General features: G+C 44.1%; 1 long non-coding RNA gene across 1 annotated transcript; it reads left to right on the plus strand.

Moving 5' to 3' along the window:
• Nucleotides 1-8030: 8030 nt before the first annotated feature.
• LOC308180207 lies at nucleotides 8031-19219 on the plus strand. The gene is made up of 3 exons (XR_013940833.1): nucleotides 8031-8395; nucleotides 17169-17267; nucleotides 17436-19219. It is a non-coding gene; the product is annotated as an uncharacterized lncRNA (long non-coding RNA).

Consider the following 19219-nt stretch of genomic DNA (forward strand, 5'->3'; position numbering starts at 1 on the left):
TTTAAAATTCCTCATAAGCTGGCTGTTTCCGAGCCCCTTGCAGCCCTTTCTATCACCTGCTTCCCATGAGATGTGTGCCCTACTGCTGCTCCGGGGGCATCACTGCCCCTTGTGCCTTAGCCGAGGGTTGCTGAGGTTGTGGAGCCAGCAATGGTCTCAGGGGGCTGTGGGCAGATGCTGTGGGATGGCCCATCTGCATGCTAGGGCTGGGGTTCACCTCTTCTCACTTTCAGCAGCTCCAGCACAACCATCCTCAGCCAAGTGAGTTGTCTGGACTCCCCTTGTAGTAGGGAAAGAGAAATAAGCAATTCCACAGCACAATTCATCTGACTTGTTTCAGACGCCTGCCTTAGAAGGAGATGAATTGGGCCCTGGAAGTGACAGCTTCTCTGCCTTGATCGTAAAGGGAGGCTCGCCAGCCCGCAGGGATGCAGACCTGTAGGCTCCAGATGTCTGTACTCAGCCAGATAAATCCCAGCATCAACGACTCGCATCGATGTAGCCCAGGGACCCTCCGCTGTGGGGTGCCAAGGATCTCCCCTGGCTGTGCCCTCTCCTGGAAGGAGAGCTCCTCTACCCCCAAAAAAAGTGTGAGGTCCCAGATCAGAGGCTCAGTGCCTCATTTCTCTTGATCACAGTGGTTTGCTATGACAGATATTCTGATCTGTCCCTGTATAAATCTCTTCTGAAAAGCTGTCAGGCCATGTAAGGAAGAAAGATGGAGCTCCTTCTCGCAATGTGCTGACAGGGTGCTGCCATCACACTGGCACATCAGGGCACCGTGCACGAGCAGCCCACGTCTCTCATCCCCTTGCTCAGCTCCTCCAGTCCCCAGCTGAAGCACGAGAAAGGCCTTTTGCTCTTTCGTTTTTCATTCCTACAATAAAATACAATTATTATTTTTTTTTCCCCTGCCAGGTTTCGTACCATATTTAAATCAGTGTTTGATTCAGTTCTGTTCTTGCCAGGTGTTTGTTTACAAAGCTACTGTTGCTCACAAATATTTCCAGGGGAGATTTTATTCGTATGACAACAGACATCTTCCCCTGGTGTGCGCTGATCCAGACACAGAGTGACGACTGTCCTCCTGCATTTGGGAGAGTTTCAGGCCAGTTCTCTACAACCTACTGCTCTGAAGGTTCTCCAGCAAGCTCCACTCCCTGTGTCTGCTGCAGCTCTTCCCAGGATCTTTCCCTTTCTCCCCCGCTGCCCAGCATCACCCACGCTGCCCCCTTTATCCCTTGTCTGACATCTGGCACCATCCCCTGGCAGGAAGAGGCAGGAGAAGCCCAGGAAGAGAGAAGACCTTTTCAAACCTTCTTTGGTAGTGGAGCACTTTCTATGCAGAAAGGTGTGCTCACCAAGGGCACAAAGGTATAAAAGAAAAGGTGAAATTGTGGAATCACAGTGTTTGAATGCTGCTGACCTCAAGGTAATGAAAATGTTCGAGTCACCTTCCTCCCACGGGCTCCTGTGTGCACTCACTGAGAGGGGTGAAGCACATCTTTTCTCGCAGGTGCCTGTTTCTGACAGGAGGAATTGGCCAACACCAGGTATTTTTGTCAGCAGCCATACAGCTCAGCTCCTGACGGCGACCCACAGGTTGTGTGCGGTAAGCGACGGTGTGCATGCACCCAGAGAACCTCCCCTGAGCAGGCGGTCATCTGCTTTTTGCCACTCATGCTCTCTGCAGGCACATTCCCTTCAAAAACTGGCATGGTCTGTGCATGCCAGACACGTCCTGCTGTACCTGCTGCACCAACCACACAGTTCTCCAAGAAGTGTGCACACATCAAACACGCACACATAGCATGGAGGCACACAAAAATGGGGACAGTCCTATATACACACTAGTACAGATGCAAAGAGACTCTCAGAGCAACCATACTGTATTTATTTACTGGAAAATAGTCACCTAAAGGTCTACAGTAATCCTCACCATGCAATGTCACCGTACACAGATGTGCATGCTCAAACTCTTTCCCCTGGATTTTTGTGCCTCGCAGTCTCTGGGGTGGCTGAATGTGCCTGGTCTGTCTCCCAGATCTATCACATTCCAGGACTTTATCCAGACCCTTTCAATGAGGTTTCAAATGTTTCTGTGCATGTTTCAATCAGTTCGGGCATGTCAGACAAGTAAGTGCTGTGGAGGTACCTGCAAATTACACCATCTGGCTGCCTCGGTGAGCCAGATGAGAGGCAGACAGCAGGGAGAGGGAGAATCCAGACCTTCAAGGAGAGAGAGGAGAGTAAAAATAATCATTTGCAGAGGAGGGACATCTAAAAATTACCCCAGATAATCCTGCAGTAAAGGTTTACCTCTTTCATTTTCTTAACCAGATCTGGTAGGTGTGAAAGGATTTCCTTTGGAATGAACTTAGTCCACTGCAAGATCATTTCCAAAATAACCATCCTGTTTTGAGTAATGCCAGGAAATGTCCCATTCAGCAGAATCTGCAGTTCCCAGGTCTGGGCCTGTGGGGTAAGAAGTGATTCATAATGAGATGCCAGTGGGTTCAGTACAACTGTCAGCAACAGATAGCTCCATGGGTAGATAGAGCTGACAGAGCCTTTTGTTTCCAAATGAGTTTTAAAAGGCTATGTGTAAATTTTCGTGCATGAGTCTGCATGAAATCATGTCATTTCCATCTGAAGAATGGGCTGGTCAGGCTTTTTGTCCTGCATAGAGCATCTCAAGTTCTCATTAAAGACAAAACCCCTCACACCACCTTTGCAGGTGGCTTTAAATCAAAACTGTGAGGTTATTATGGGGGAGGGATATTTTCAGGGGAAATCAATTCTGTTCAGACAAAGTAGGCCTCCTCTTTCAGAAAGTTTTAAAGGAGTGTGAAAAATAAAACCTGTTTTTTACCAGAAAAAAAAAAAGAAAGAAAACCAGATAAGCAGGCTTAGACCGGGTTCTCAGACTGGGATGGATGGATTACGCCGATCAGGTGTGAGTGCTCCAAGGCAGGTTTGCTTGCCCAGCTTGAGGGACAGGAACAGGGACCAACACAGCAGCCTGTACCACCAGGACACCGCCTGTACCTATTTCAGAACTAAATCAAATGTTCTCATCTCTTGCAATGTTGATCCGGCAATTTCACTTAGAACAAACCTCCTAGCGCGAAAAACAAGAAGGAGGAATAAAAGCATTTATTTGTTGAGAGGGAAGCATGTTTTTGTTGACTCAACCTTCGTTAAATGGCTCTCATTATTGCTGCAGTGTGAGCTGTTGGCACAAGCCTCTGCTCTGTCTCCAAACCCTAATGCCATCTGGAAAAAAGAGGAGAAGCGAGGCAGGAGCAGGGAAGCCAGAGCCATCCCCGGTCCAATGTCCCATCCCCGCGCCTGCCCCGATCCCATGCAGAGGTGTGGGGCTGGGAGGTGCCGGGAGCCCCGTGGCAGAGCTATAAATCTCACTCAGTCCGAGAGGAAGATTTATATTCCTGACTTGGAAATGACGCCCGTAGCATGCATACACACACATGCACACACGCACATTCCCGCCTGGCAAAAAAAAAAAAGAAAAAAAAAGCACAGCGGCATCGCCAGAAGTGAGCCTCGAGACAAGGTGCAGTCCCAGGCACAGCTAAATTGCTTTCATGACGTTCCAGCAGCGTTTGGAAGACAAATTGGGGGCTCGTGCTTTAAACGTATCCCCAATTTGCATTTTGATTGGCGAACAGGTCATGTAAATTCCCTGCTAAGGTATTGATCTGTCAAAGGCATCTGACAGTTTTCAACAATTACTGAAATGGCTTTAAAACAGACCAGTGAGAGCTGGGGAGGAAAAAAAAAAAAAAAAGTAAGTAAGAAAACTCTGCCTGATGAGTGAGTTCTTTCATCTGCTAAAAGCTCTGTAAGCCCACAAGCCTGGGGCTGACTTTAAATAGAGTCAATGGAGAAATATCTTCTAGACAGGGGAATGACGAAACTCTCCAACAGCCTCTCTCCCCTTCAGTTGCACACTTTCTCTCCCACATGTATTTACCTCTCCTCTCTCCCAAAAACTCCTATCCAGGCTGGTGCTGGGTACCCTCTGGAGGTCAGAGAGGTGTCTGCCATAAAGCATCTCATGGGGTTGAACTTCAGGATGGTCCTGCAGGGACAGGGACAGGCGATGTTCTCCAGATGGGGCTCTGAGGTACTTTTACTCTGAGGCAAAGGGATTCTTCTGTTTATGTGATCCTTAAATGAGTCACAAGAAGTTTTGCTGCTGGGCTGCCAATCAGACACAACCTGTTTCGGGATTCAACCAAGAGACAAAGCATTTCCTGAGGATATGTCATAGGGAGACATTGAAGTAACCTGAAATACAGCGTGGCGGTGTGAAATGAAGCTCTTTGCTTGCTCCTGTGGTGGTGACCACATAAACGCCTTCACCAGAGCAAAAGAGGGTTTGAGAGGCAGCTGGAAAGAGCCCGTAAGGACCTTTCACCAGTTTGTCACAATGCACTGGGGAGATTGCAGACACCAGAGAGAGCCTCACATTGTCAAGGGTTGCACAGCTGTGCTGGGTTACCTGTCTGCAAACATTTTTGTAAGTTTGAAAAATGGTCATATCCTGAAGCAAGCTGCAAAGCCAAAACTTCAGGTCCTCTGCAAAGTCAAAATAAGTAACATAAACATATAAACCCCATCGCCTTTAGTCAAGTGAAACATACTCTTTTAACAGGGTACCAACCTTTCTCTTTCATTTTGTCATGTATTGACAAAACAAAAAGCCTTTCGAGCCCGTAATTTGCTAAGCTACAAAATGAGAAAAGACACTGAAAACTAAGAAACTATCATTTTCTATTTTGCACAGGAGATAGGTTTTGGAGTGTTTCCAACCCCCTCACCCCTTACCCCCCAATTTTTGAGTGAAGAAGATATTGAAACTGGCCATATCTTCATTTTAAAAATGGGTTTTCAATGAATTTTCAGTTATGGTTGAGAGAGTCCTGAGAGAGTCATATCAAACAGATCCTGAGAAGCAGTTAGAAAAATGACGGATGCTGAAAACTGCAGTTTCAGGCTACCAGGACTCCAAACTGCTTCTGACTCTGGCGATTTACAGATCTCACCCACTCCTTTTCGGTGCAGAAAAAAACAGCTGATCTTCAGGCGCCTTTTTGTGGATCAGCTCGCTGGCTTCTGCAGGGCCCTTAGGCCATCCCTATGCACAGTGACATAATAATGATGGATAAGAATCATTTACAGCTTTTGGGGAGAGGCAGAGCAAAAACAACGTTTCCCAGGCCTGCCCCAAACCGTGGAGCCCAGCTCTGCACCGACCTGCCCCCTTTCCCAGAGCAGTGTGCAGCCTCTCAGCACATTCCTCTCCCTACCCTACAGCTCAATGCTGATACCCCCACAGCTCGTATACTTTTGACCTCATGAGCATTGTGCAATCTGCCCATAAGCCTGTTCTTCCTTTTGCTACAGGGATGCAGCATCAGCCCAGAAGTAAACTGTGTAGAAATGACCATGCCCACAGGCTGGAAACCCTCCGAGATACACTTGCAGGTTCCATCACCTCCTCCTTGGTCCTTTTCCCCTTCCCAGTTCCTAAAGTGATGCTTTCCTTCTGCACATAATCTGCTAGAAGCTGCTCTGTGTCAGAAGGTGATCAAAAAATTAATCATAATATGGTGGGATGAGGAATGAAGGTTGGCACTGAACTGGTGTGGGCTGGGAGAGATCAGGAGAGATACCTTTGTATTAGCTATGTGGAGAAAGAAAATAAGTGATGTATTTGGGGTACACACCTGTGTGTGAATTTCAGGTCTGGGGGGGCAACACACTGTAGCATGGTGCAGTCCCCAGGTGCTCAGGCTGTGGGACGTATGAGGCCCTTGGGGACAATCAGTGCTCTCTCCGTGCCTGTTCCAGGTGAGATGATGCCACCAGGATGAGGAGACAACAGAGTCTGGTGGGGGGGTGCAGAGGAGGGGGATCTGCACTGAAGGGGCTCCGTCCCCAAACCGATGTCCCTGAAGCTCCTGACTATGACCCAGCTCTGCACAATGATGTATGACTTTCCCAGCTTGCATTAGCCTTGCATTAGCAATGACTGATGAATCTCTGCATCACTTGTCTTTGCATGCTCTGGATGAGGCCTCAGCAAATTACCTCAGTCATCAGCTTCTCCACACAGCTCTGCCCGGCTGTGTCTCTGTAGTCCACTTTTCCCCTGTTCTCTGCAACATTCACCCCTACTCTTTCCTCTCTGGCTCCCTCCTCTTGTGTTCCCTGCCTATTTAACCCAAACACATCAGTGATTTGGTCATCTATATCCTCCTTAGATAAGGCCAGTGGAGTTGTAGCCTTGAGAGAGGAAAGAGCACGCGAGGTATTTTACTCTATTTTCCCTCCTTCCCCAGGCCATGCCCTAGCCAGATTTCCCTTTGGCCTTAGCTAATCAGAAGATCCAGCTCAGAGAGCAGGGACAGCTGTCTCATGGCAAAGTTCAAGCCTTTTTCTCCTCAGCAGCTTCTTTGTGGCCATTCCCATTGAACCTTTAACAGCAGGTACTTTGTTATTAATTTCCCACCTCCATCAGGTGGATGGGGCCTGTGGGTCATTGGTTTTGCAGCTCATTGAAGTTTTCCACTTGGGAATCTGGAATGTTTTGTGGAACGCTTTTTTTTTTTTTTTTTCTTAAATGAGTTTCCCCTGGCACAGACTGGACATCTTGATGGGTCAAACAAAGACAAGGAGGAGGTTGTAAGAAAAAGATATCATGACTCCCGTGTATAACTCAGCAATTAGAACTGGGCTGCTCTTTTCTTCCCCATTCTCCCCTTGTCCCTTGTAATGGTCATTGGTAGCAATTTGTGTCACGTCATCCTGGGCTCAGAGATTCTGCAAATCCATTCATTACGGCCCCCAGGAGCAAATCCCATCAAATCACCAGTTTATAAACTGCATTTCAGATATGTTACATGAGCACTGATTGCAAATCTGAAGACATTTCCATTTTGCCTGAGGCCAAGATTTTTAATTTAGGAAAAAAAAAAAAAAAAGAACAACCTGTCAGGGTCTGTGCAAGGGCTCTTTAGATATTCCAACCAGCACAGTTTATTTAAAAATTCAATAAGGCAATTTTCATGGCAGTAAGGAAAAAGAAGTGCTGGTGTCTGCACACTCAGTAAGGAGGAAGAAGCAGCCAGGATCACATCTCCCAAACCCTCTCATGCCAGACTTTGCCACTGCCTCTTTTCAGCTCTTACCAGCATATGGCCCAAAAGCTGAGGTACCTTTTTTATTTGTCTGTTTCACTGTCTCCAGCAGTGGAAGGAGAATTTTGGAGTTGGGAGCAGAAGTGGCCTTTTTAGAACAACCTGTTGCCCCAGGAGTCACATTATGTAACACACAGCAAGTGTAATTGCACAAACCTACTTCTGGACTTCCTGAGCCTGATGACAACGGTTAAAGGAAGGGAGTGGTTAGCTTTGCATGATATAGTCATAAAAAATGATGAAAAGGTAAATAGGATGAATATTCAAAGTGGTTATTCTTTGTGTTCTATGAACCATAAGGAGCTCTGGGGGGATCAAAGAGAAAAAATGAGTTATTCTATTTAGACTAGTGGTCAATGAACAGCCATGCCTGCTCTAAACATGGAGCAAAATATTTTCTCCTAGCACATAGCCATTGCTATCCTGCTACCTATTCCTCAGCTAGGCATAAACAGCCTAGACATTCCCTACACTTTGTGTGACATCAGCACACATCTAAGCCCAGTCTTTGGAGGTTTGAGAAGTTCCTATCCCTTGAAGAAAGAAGTAGCCAGAAATTAGCACAGCTTACATAGAACAGCAGTTGAAAAGACCTCTGTCATCCCTCCCCACAAGACTTTAGTCCGCGTATCCACACCACCAGAATGGAGGCACCTGTGTGACACCCCACATGATGAGCATTCAGGGCTCAGCATGCTGGTAGAGGTGCTGAAGGACTTTCTAATCTTGCTGCTAATGAGATCATTAAGATAAACAAAACGATTACGTGAACCTTTCCAGTCAGAAGGATGAGGTGGGGTTTTAATTAAGGTAATGATACTCAGTTGGAAAGGCTATTTACAAAGGCATTTAAAGCCTCTAGGAAGGTGCTATATTGGTAGTCTGGGTTTAAAGGTAGTGCTACAGATAGAGCCTGAGGCAAGGGGGAACCTACATCCCCATGGGCCACTAGACTTAAGCTACTGGCAGTGCTGGTGTTTGCTTGAGAAAACTGATGCTATCTATGCAAGAGGAGTAGACAAAGTCTTGCAAATAGAGTTGCAGAGGATGAGTTTGTGCTGAAGTGTGCTCAGTGCTGGAGAGAGCACTGCTTGCCTAGCTCAGGGGAGTTTTCAGATCATCACCACTTCTTTTCTCCAAAAGGGAAAAGGACTTTGAAGCATTCCCAGGTCAGTAATTTGCAGGGAGGGGGCAATATCTATATTAGGTCACCTGGCATTTTGTGTTTGTAGCTGAATCTTTTTTTTCTCCTTAAAACTTTTTTTTTTCATTTTAGGGTAGTGATCTATAGTTTCTATATGAAAAGCTATTTCAGTTTGAAATTGAGAACATGGCTTTCTGATAATTCAGAACTTCTATGAATTGCACAAGATGGGTCAGAATTGACCCTGGCCTGCAAGAACCTGAGCTTTTGACAAATCAATATTTCCCTGTGTAAGTTTCCATGGAAAACTTCTAATCAGCTCCTGTTGTGTCCACTTTAATCCTCCCTCCCTTCCCTTTTCTGACTAAAAGCTATTCACAAACCCATCACCCCTTGTTAGAGACCTGTCCTTCACTTTCTTTGTAACAGCTCTGCTGAGTGCTGGGGGTCCACGGGAAGGACATCTCATTGTTTTCTTATCTGCAAGAAAGAGCAGATCAACGTGACTTACACTTCACCCTTTCCCATTCAGTGCTGCCTCTTATTTTGTTCTGCTTTTAATATAATCTTTATTGCAAGGCTGTTCTAATGCTGCCTGTTTATTTATGGCTATTACCGAGACGATGCTTTAATTGTCGGATCAGCGCCTCCAGTCCATCAGCAAAGGAGCAAGCAGTTCTTTATAAACATCGTTTTTATTTAGCTATGCCACATGCACATACAGCGTGCACACAATTAGGAACAACAATAGTGTTATTCCCAAAGAACCCTTGTGCAGGTCTTTGTAATTTTACCCCCCTCTTGAAAAGGACAGCTTTTGCGTCTGTTTACTGTTCTTTCTGCACTGAGCATTTTGCCTTGCAGATCTGGAAAAAGGAAATTTAATTAGAGTAGTATTCAGGATGTTTTTTTATATATATTTTCTACCAATTAGCATTTCATTAAGTCAGTTAAATTGCATTTGCTAGAGACAGACACAACCCATTGCAGAGTATTATTTTAAGATCTCATTTCTTTCTCATCTTGCAAGCTGAAAATGAAATCAGGTAGTGATTGATTAATTATTAATTCATTACAGTGATTGGGTTGGGTTGGAGCTGGTCAGGAGCGTGAGAGAAAGTGCTAAGACACAATCGTGTTTTACTTCTTTGGACAGCTCTGCAGGAGCTGCCTGAGATGGGCAGGCTCATCCTAAAGCCGGGCACAGATGCCAGGTGCCTTGAATGCCTGGCTCTGCATGCTTCTGAATGTTTCCTTCGTGTAGGATGGAGATGGGAGACTGTAGTAATGTTTCAGTATTATTTCTAAGGTCTCTGGGGCAAGAACAATCCCACCTCTTGGTCAACCCCTTTCTCATGAGGCAGCCCCATCAGTGGGATGATCACACTGCTGCTCTTTCTGGAGGGCTGCTGAAGCAGGATGTGTGCCCATGTGCAGCATGCTTCCTTGGCTGACACCATGTAACCACGTTGTGTCTCTGCTTTGCTCTAGAAGAGGACCAAGCTTTGCCTTCCCTCTCGCTTCTGCGTGCTCCCAAGGCTCCTCTCATCCCTCCCTCAGTTTGCAGTGCGGCTTTGTCTCTCTTCATTGCTCTCAAGGTCATCATTGATCAGATTGCGAGTGCTTTACAGCTGCAGCCTTGGATGGGCAGAAAGAGAAATTGATTGCAGTCAATTCAGCAGCAGATTGAACTGTATTGACTTGTCCCCTATTCATGCAGACGAGGAGCTTTGCTACCTTTTAATTACCACAGCTATCCCTTCTTGGCATCAGTGGGATGGTTGCACAGGAGTGGAGGAGTTTATAGGGTCTTGAGGAGATGCTTTATGGTGTGCTGGGCTTTTTTGTGATTCATCAGGACCGTATGAGAGAGCCTCTGGCTGGTGAGGGAATCCCAGCGATCCAGTCTTCTTGCCTGTGTACAGTGCCTATCCCTGGAGGAGTCTGCCACTGGGAGTGACTTTTATTTTCCACTGTGGAAGCCAGCCATTTTCAAGAAAGTGGCACTCTGCTGAAGAAACAGCAGCCGCAGGTGGTGTAAGGGTTATTCCTTTGAGCTGGGCACACTTGGCAGGAAAGGCAGGGGATCATTTGGCAGAAGTCACATTGAGAAATGTTGCTCCCACTCTCCCTGCCTTTGTCTCAGCACACAGAGGAGTGATGTGCAGCTGCAAGCTTTCTCTAACAGCTGGATGAACCAATCTCCTGATTAGCAAGTCCTTGGGCCAAATCATGAATTCTTGGCTTGAGGGAGAAGATCTGGTTTTGTGGCTTTTGCTTGCATCTAGGGATCAGGAGAGACTGGAATGCATTCAGCTGACCCCTGCAGAAAACAAGATGTACATGAGTGATTTCCATGGAGCCACTCGGGCTTCTCACCCTGGGTTCTGCTTCTGGCTCTGTCCACGGGCTTGCAGGCTCTGTTGGCTCTAGCACAGTAATTTGTTGCTATCATAGAAAGTGCACTTGGCATTTCTGAAAGGTGCAGGATTGGCAGCTTCAGAAGACTGAAATCCTCTGTTCATCTGCTGAATTGATGCCAATAGCACCAGCATGAAGAATGAGAGAAGAGCAGTGATTCCAGCAGGGCTGGTGAATAACCTTTTTGTTGTTGTAAAATGCAAAAGTTTTTTTTAAAAAAAGCAGAACAACAAAATGATGTTCATCTGGGGCCAGAGAGAGTAACTTTTTTGACTGTTGAAACTAGTCTGAGTAAGACAATGACATAAAAGGAAACATCAAAAGTTATTTCAAAACAGTTAAAAATCAACATTTTAGAGAAGTGGAAAAAGTTCATTTCCACCCACACACACACTTCTGATGCTTTTTCTCCTATTCCCTTTTCCTCCAGAGCAGATCAGAATTTCTGCAAAGTGTTTTGGTGTGACCAAGTACTTTTATCTTCCTGCCCAAAATTCTTGTTTCTTCTCTAGACTCCAGGACTTCCTGGGGCTAGACCTGGCCCTTGTAAGTGTGCTCACCCCAGGCTGGGTCTGTGCACTGCATGTTTGGTCACTGGAAGCTGGGCAAGGCCAGCAACTGAACCTATGAAATGCCATCAGCTGCCTACAGGTACAAGCTACAGATTTCCCTGGAAGCCAGACAGGTGATCTGTAAGACACTTTCCTAGACCTTTCCACTTAATGTGGGATATTTTTCCTAACTGATGAGATAGACAATGGTGTAGGGACCCTGACTTAGCAGGCCCAGGGAACACACCTTTTTCAACTATCTGCCAAAAGTAACAATCTACTTCTCAGTACCTTTATCTGCTGCAAAAGTAGGTGGGATGTTCAATCTATATGTAGAATCCTTCGGTTGGAAGGGACCTTCAGGGATCATCTAGTCCAACCACCTGACTGCTTCAGGGCTAACCAAAAGTTAAAGCATATTAATGGTATTATCACATCCTGTACTCTTACATGCATGGGGCATTAGGTGTTGCTTTCCAAGTGATCTTTGTATGGAAGTTATCCATTGGCTTAATAGCAAATCCTCTGGATTAAATAAAATGAATTCAACCTTGTAATCTTGCTTCCATGCTGGTGAGGTTTGGTTGTCATCCTTAGCAGGCGAAGGATATCCATCAATTATTCTTAATCCCCGCTAAAAGCCTGGCTTTATAGTACAAAGCCCTTCCTCTTGCCCTTGTAGAGAGACCCTTCCTCTCCTCTGTGCAGCATCCCGAAGAGGAAAAGCGAATTCCAGCAGTTTACAGCTCCCAGGGAGAGAACGTACGGTGATAATCTTCCCCAGTTCCTAGCTGTTAAAATAAATTCTTCCCATGTTAGTAAGGCTCCCCGAGGCCTCAGGAGAACAGGTGCTCACTTGACCCAAATGTCACCTCCACCTAATATATCACATCAGCCTCCGGGGGGGAAAATGCAGCCAAAGCTTCCTTCCCTGCACCCACCCGGGGAGGGCTGGCTCAGCAGGAGTGCAGATGGAGACCTGCGTGTGTGATGGGAACTGCACAGAGTGCACACCTCTCCGGAGACAGGATTTGCTTATCATGCCACTTAGCCAGCCTGCTGTCCTGCTTCCAGTGATGAATGGTTCATTGGAAGGATAGAGTTGTGTAAGGCATCGAGTTGTCTGTGGTTTTGGAGGTGAGACATAATACTAAAAATGTCCTTCTGCCAGGTGGTCATCTGCTGACGTCTCGAGGAGGGTCTTTGGATTCTCATGGGTTTGCCTTGCAGAGCTAGTACTGCTGGTCTTCATCATGAACAGCTTTCTTTGTGTTTTGGTAAATGAGCATTTTCTTGTGCCACTCTGAGAAGAGGAAAGAAGTCCTTGGGGAAAAAAAAAATTCTTCATGGAGTATGTTTCTGCCTGTCATACAAAGTTCCAGGCTGTGCCGTGACAACAACTCTTCCTCTGTCCTCTCCCATAGCAAACTTAAGGTTAAAAGTGTTACTTGAAAGAGATTAATGATAAATCCAGAGAAAGACAACTCAGTGATGGGAATCCAGGGCTGCATACGCATTTTCTCTCCCTAGAATCACAAATGCAATGGGGCATGTGCTCTGTGCTTATGGTCCTGGCCACCCACGCTAGGGTTCGGGAGGTGGATTTGAAGAACAATAAATCCTATCTCAAATCCTACCTCCTGTGAAGGTCTTGGGAACAGATGTTATAAAAAGTTAGAGGAGATAGCCCTGTTATTAATCCAGAGAGAAGTCTTTTTATCTAACTAGCATCGAGATCCAGATTACTTCATCAGAAAAGCTATCCCAAAGCCATGCCAGCCAGGTTACGGGCTTAAAACATAGTTTGCATTCTGATCTTTTTCACTAGAACTCAAACTCAAGGAGCACACATACATGGGCGCTAATTTTTGTCCATACCTAATTGTGTGATAATTATTTAGCAGGTTATTAATTATTTTGCTAATTACTTAGACTAGAAACTGCACATGACTGGTCACTCCAAATGATGTACAACATGGGTTAATTTCACACTTCATGCTATGTTTATGCCAAAGTCAAAAGGGCTTTTATTTTCTTCCCAATTGGAGAGCAATGTAGAGGTGACTGTGAAACTGTTGTGCAACACAAGCAAGGTTTCTGGGAACCCTAGCTGGGATTTCTAAGTCTTTGAACTCGCTTCCAGTCTACGTGAACCTGAACAGTTGTGCTTTGCTACTGCAGTGTTGTGCAAGGACTTGCAGGAACTGCGTGAGCCTCTTGTTAGAAGTGTTTGGAAGCCACCTTCTAATATGAAAATAGGTTCACTAGGGCTTTGGGATTTAACTGACCAATAGCTGCATATTAACTATCAGCTTGTGAACATTTCTGAGTGGCTGTGAGAAGAGGAGGAGGAGCCTGGGTTCTGAGTACTAATTTTTCTGCTCAGCAAAGATGCTTCAGAAGATTAAAATCTGTTCATGGAATATTCTGGCAGCAGGAAGGAGTTTGTATGGCTTGTAAATTCTTCAGGCTCTAGGAATAAAAAATTGCTTGCAGGAAAAGCAAAATGAAGATGCACACATGGAGATGCAAGTAAAAAGGAATCACTACGTTTACTTAATGTGAAATGATGAGCAAATGGAAACCAAAAATACATAGATGCTCTTGAAGGACTTCAGTCGTTTTTTCCTGTGTGCCCACTGGTAATTTACTTCTTCCTCGCTTCTCATTTCTGTAATCTTGGACAATACTGATGTTCCTTCAAGGATGGGTGTTGGTCCAGGAGGATGGGATGGGAAAAGAGGAAGGACAAAGCAGGGAACATCCTCACTGTGTCATGTCCTGATGGTGCAGGCTGAGGAACTGGAGAGAAAAAGAGAATCAGCTCTGCAATATGGATTGAAAAGGCATGGGGAATCTTCTCCATGATTCTTATTTCACTGTCATTACTAAAGCACAGGAAAAATGTAGTTGTCTGTAGTGGAGCTAAAAGTCCATGTGCTTTTTCCCTCAGAGCAGACTTAGAAACTTTTCCTGAGGGCTGCTTGCAGAGCAAATCCTTCTCACGGTAGCCAGCTGGGATTCAATAGAGACAGACTGAGTATTGGTATTATTTATTTCCCTGTTTGCTGTAACCAATTAAACAAAAGCTTTGTCCATAAACAGCAATAGCCCAGGGATTGTGGGAAGGAGAGGCATTGCAAAGAGGCTTTTTGTCTTTGGCACATGCTCCTGGGACTGAAGGTCAATGCATATGCACCACACCAGGCTGATTAGTGTTGACAATCATTCACTTAGTTTTATGAAATTATCAATTGATCTGTGATTGCAGAAGCTGATCAATGCTTAGAAAATGGTGTGGGTGGAAAAGCCACTTGGACTAGATTGTCCTTCCACACCTGGCTCAGCGGGGGGGGGTGTCTCACCAGGAATGGCGCAAATTCCTGGGACAGGGACTAATGTCACTTCCCCCTTTGCAGCTTGGTGGGAGCACAGCCTTTGCTGTCAGCCTTCTCTTTTAGCTGTCAGGTCATCCTGTCCTTTTGTGATGTTTTAACTCTGAGGTAAGGAGCACAGATTCGCTTACCTGCTACTAAAATAATATAGAGTTATGGAAATATTAATATTATGAAGATATTTACTTGGATTTGGCCCTGAGTGAAAGGTTCGCATATCAAAAAAAAAAGCTGTATTTGGCAACACTTTCAAGCTATTAAAAATCTTTGGATGTTGGCAATTCCATATTACCAAGAAAGCAACGTAATACTTATCTCATGACAGTAATTCCTAGAGGAACTTCAACAAACTTTTCAGGAAAAGAAGTCGCCACCTCTGAAGTAAAGCAACCCCTGGGACCGAGCTCAGCAGTATTTGCTGGAGCCTGAGAACAGTGTCAGAAAGGAAGAGAACATCCACATGGGAAAACCTAAGAGTTTGTATTACTTGCAACAGGATGCAAGGTACAAGATTTATCAAAAGGCATCCTGACAAAAGATGAAAATAAATAAAAAGGACTTTATCTGTAACATTCACTGGTATGATTTTAATTGGATTATTGTGAATATCATAATTGCAGTTCTTCTCTGAAAGATACAGATCCTGGTGTCATATTATTATTTGGATAGTTCATCTTTTAGCAAATTGATTTAAAAATCAAGTTTCCAATCTTCACAACAGAAAATAAAAGCTAGAAAAATGTGTTTTCTGACCATTCTGAAGGGTCAGAAAATAGAAGCCAAATAAAATATCTTTTTCCATTTCCTGTTTTGTATTTTACAGGAAGTGTCTTACAGATTTAAAAAAAAAAATCACAACATTTTTCTCTAAAATGCTTCAGCTTATCAGTATTGAGTAACGTGGAACTGGTATCAATGCATGGATTTTTTTCCTGGAGCTTTCCAGTCTGAGGGCTAAACAGATCTGCTATATCATCATTCTGTTTCTAGTATTTTCTAGTTATCTACACTGTTTACTTACAGTAGAAATAGTATAGAAAAAATGTTGCCCTTTCAACTCCTTTGTTCTGTCACTGAAAGTGCCATGGTTAGAGAAATTACCTAGAATTTGAAATCTAGCTTTAACCATTAATTACAAGAGTAAAGGCAAAAATGTAGCTTCTACACTTCTGTATGCATTCCTGCACAGATTAGCCTTCCAATACTGGTAAGGTTGACAAGATCAGCACCCCAGGTGGGGTGATATTGATGGGTTTTGCCTGCTCTGGCAAAGCTCCAGGAGGCAGAAATAACAGCCATTAAGGAGCCTTAGCAACATTCTTGTTTCAGATAGTAACTGGTGAAATTTCTCCAATGAAAAATTGGGGAAAAATTACCATCAGCTGCAGTATGGGAACAATTCAGAGTTCTTGCAAAGATCTATGTTGTACCAGGGGATGTTCAGACACATGAGTAGAGACATACCTGGTCTGAGGACATTCATGTTTGGGTAGACAGAATAATTTTTGGAATCTAGAGTATTCCAAAATGTAGAGTCTGTTCTCCAAGGTAACAATATTGACTGAAGAATACACGACTTTAAATCAAAAATAACAGAAGAATTTGGAGAGGTGGAGTGTGCCCTCTTTTGCTGACTAAGTAAGACTTGTATTTATTTTTTCTGCTGGTGTAACGAAATATGAATGGGCTATTTCTTGTGAAATGAAGGAAGCAATTCTCATCTAGTAGAAGCAAATGTATAATAAAACCTTGACATTCTGGAGCTCCAGTAAAAGCACGAGTCATAATGATAACTTGGGCCATAATAAAATTTCTCTGAAACAACTGGAGGAAAAAAGTTTCTCATCCCCTGCTTTGCAAAAGGGAAGGTGACTGCTCAGAGGCACGCTGGGGACTATTCAAGTGGTACAACTGTGATAATTGAAATTTGTATCTGTGATCAAACATCTGCCACTGCTGTTTTCTATCTTCACAGCTGAGCTTCTAAACCTCTCTGGTACCCTACCACCAGTTGGCAGAAAATATCTGTATCAGTTGAGTCCTACTGCTTTATTTCCAGGACCGTGGTTGTTCTCACAAGGTAGAAGAGAAATTGGAGGGGTTATCCCATGCCCTCTCCTGATCTGATTGAGGCGGTTCTGGCAAGCAAATGTATTTCCACTCTCCTTTTAACATGCTTTACAGTTTAATAAAATGGAAAATCAAATTGCAAGAGAACAAAATGATTTTCATAAACACTGTTGTGGGCAAAGGGGTCCTTCAGATAATAGCACTTTTATCTCTGTTTTTGAGTCTTCAGGCTGCCCTAAATGCATGTAATAACAGTAAGTCATTCACAACATGTACATTCTCACAGAATTACTGTATTAAACAACTGTGTTAAACTGGTGGGAAGCCAAGGTATATCTTCTTTTATTATCTCTGCAAACAGAACAGAAGCTGATTGGTAGAAGCTGACCTTGCTGCTGTGGATAGGGAAGATCTAAGCCCATGGAGGTCAGCTCGGACAGTCATCATTTACTGCTCAAAGGTACTATGCTGTGGTCACACCACTGCAGGTGGAGGGATGGGAATCCATGGAGACATTCAGGGAGTTGCACTGGCAGAAGGGGCTTTCTTCTATGGAAGAGGTTTATGCTTACAGGCAGCACCTCAAGCTGGAGAACTGAGGGGATGAGTTTTTCCTTTTATCCCATAGGAAATGCTAAAACAGATCCCCAGCCAACACCCTCTGCACACCCTGTATTGTTGCTAAGGTCAGTCTTTGGCTAAAACTGAATGGATTTTGTCACAGAACTGGTGAGCACTGAGCGAGCTGGTGATGATGGGGTTGTTCTGTCCCAAATTACTTCTGCAATATGCTGTCAGCAAAGGAAGTTGCTATAGATATGTATATACAGATGTATTCCAGAAGCAAAATGCAGTGCTTTCCTCAGCACCTGCCTGGGGTTTACAAAGAGAAGATAGACAGAAGTCACACAAAGTCCCACTATCTGCATTGCACTCTGTGTCAGAGAGCACAAGGACTACTATTTCTGCTTCCCTCTCTGTGCCTCACTTGGTTACCACAACACAGAACAGGAGGTTGAGCCCAGCAGATGGGAAGGAAAACCATCACCCTGATCCACAATGCCCTTTCCTTTCTTGGAGAGGTCACGTAAGAACTAGGTGAAAACCAAGTCAGAGTCCCAGCATCTGACCTCCTGGACCTATCTGCACATCCCACATTGCCAGACTGAAAGTTTCTTTCTGTTTTTACTGGAAATACTAACCAGTGACTGAGAAGTTTTGCTGAAGCAAAAAAACTTTTCTCTGAAAAGTTTAGTGTCCAAAAGCTTGACATTTTTGAATAAAAAAAAAAAAAAAATACATATATCCAGCTCTGTTCTGTAGGTACTGGTCAATTTGTGTGTTTGTAACAAGTGCAGAGAAGGAACATTTCGACCCCTGTGAATACGGCCTGTTTGGAGAAATAATGTGTTTGATGGATTGCTCTCAGAGCCTTCTGTTATTAGAGATGTTTCCCCATTTGGATTCTAAGGGTTGGGAGAGGTTTCTGTTAGTAGCAGGAAGCAGATGTATCAACATGTGGTGTAGATGTGTCCCTCCATACTGAGATCTCTTTAGTGATATTTCTGTGGAAATCAATCTTCAATTTTTCTTTTTTTTTTTTTTTGCTTTTCATTTAAATTACAAACTTTTGCCAGCAGACCCTCAAAAGAAACACTGGCAGAGCTGAGGTGGTGAAAATGAGACCAACCAGTTATCCCCAGATAGTCTTCCTCTAGTCTTCCTTTACCCTCGTGGATTTTAAGGTACTATGGAATGAAAGCTTCCATCCGAAGAAGGTTGGTCCAAGGGTTAGGAAACAGACCTGTTATTTTGGAAGAAATTGTTAAATTTGCTGACTGGGTGTATCTTTTCTGTTACTTTAGGGATAAGACCCCTCAGTCTGTCAGATTCTCATCTATATAAATGATAAGAGTATTTCCACCTTATCCTAAATGCGTTATTAAATAAATCCAGAAGATTGAGGCTTTCTGTCTCCCTGTGTGCACATAGACATACCTACACCCCCTCCTCCCTTTATGCAGAGACATTACTTCATTCTTACAGCAGATTCACAGCCTCTGGAAGGCAAAAGTGTTGGCTTGTCCCTGAACCTTCTTTCTTTGCTGTATAAACTTACATTCTAAAGATGACACACAATTCTGCCACCAAACATCAATTTCACGGTGCTCTCTGTAGCTGAGGCACTTCCTGGCTGAATGTTATTGTGAATAAGCTCATCAGAAGAGGAATTTGTCTACTGAGATCTGAATCAAGTAGTACCTAGCATAACAATGTGGGTCAAAACCCATTAACCGCTTTTCATAGTAATACTAATGTATCACATATAAATAACACTCAAATATTAATCAAATTATGTATTATTAACTATCATTTTTATTAGTCTGAAGAACTATAATACATTTTGGGCTA

This window comes from Anser brachyrhynchus (genome assembly GCF_964034855.1).
Source record: "Anser brachyrhynchus genome assembly, chromosome: 19".
Taxonomy (NCBI): Eukaryota; Metazoa; Chordata; class Aves; order Anseriformes; family Anatidae; genus Anser; species Anser brachyrhynchus.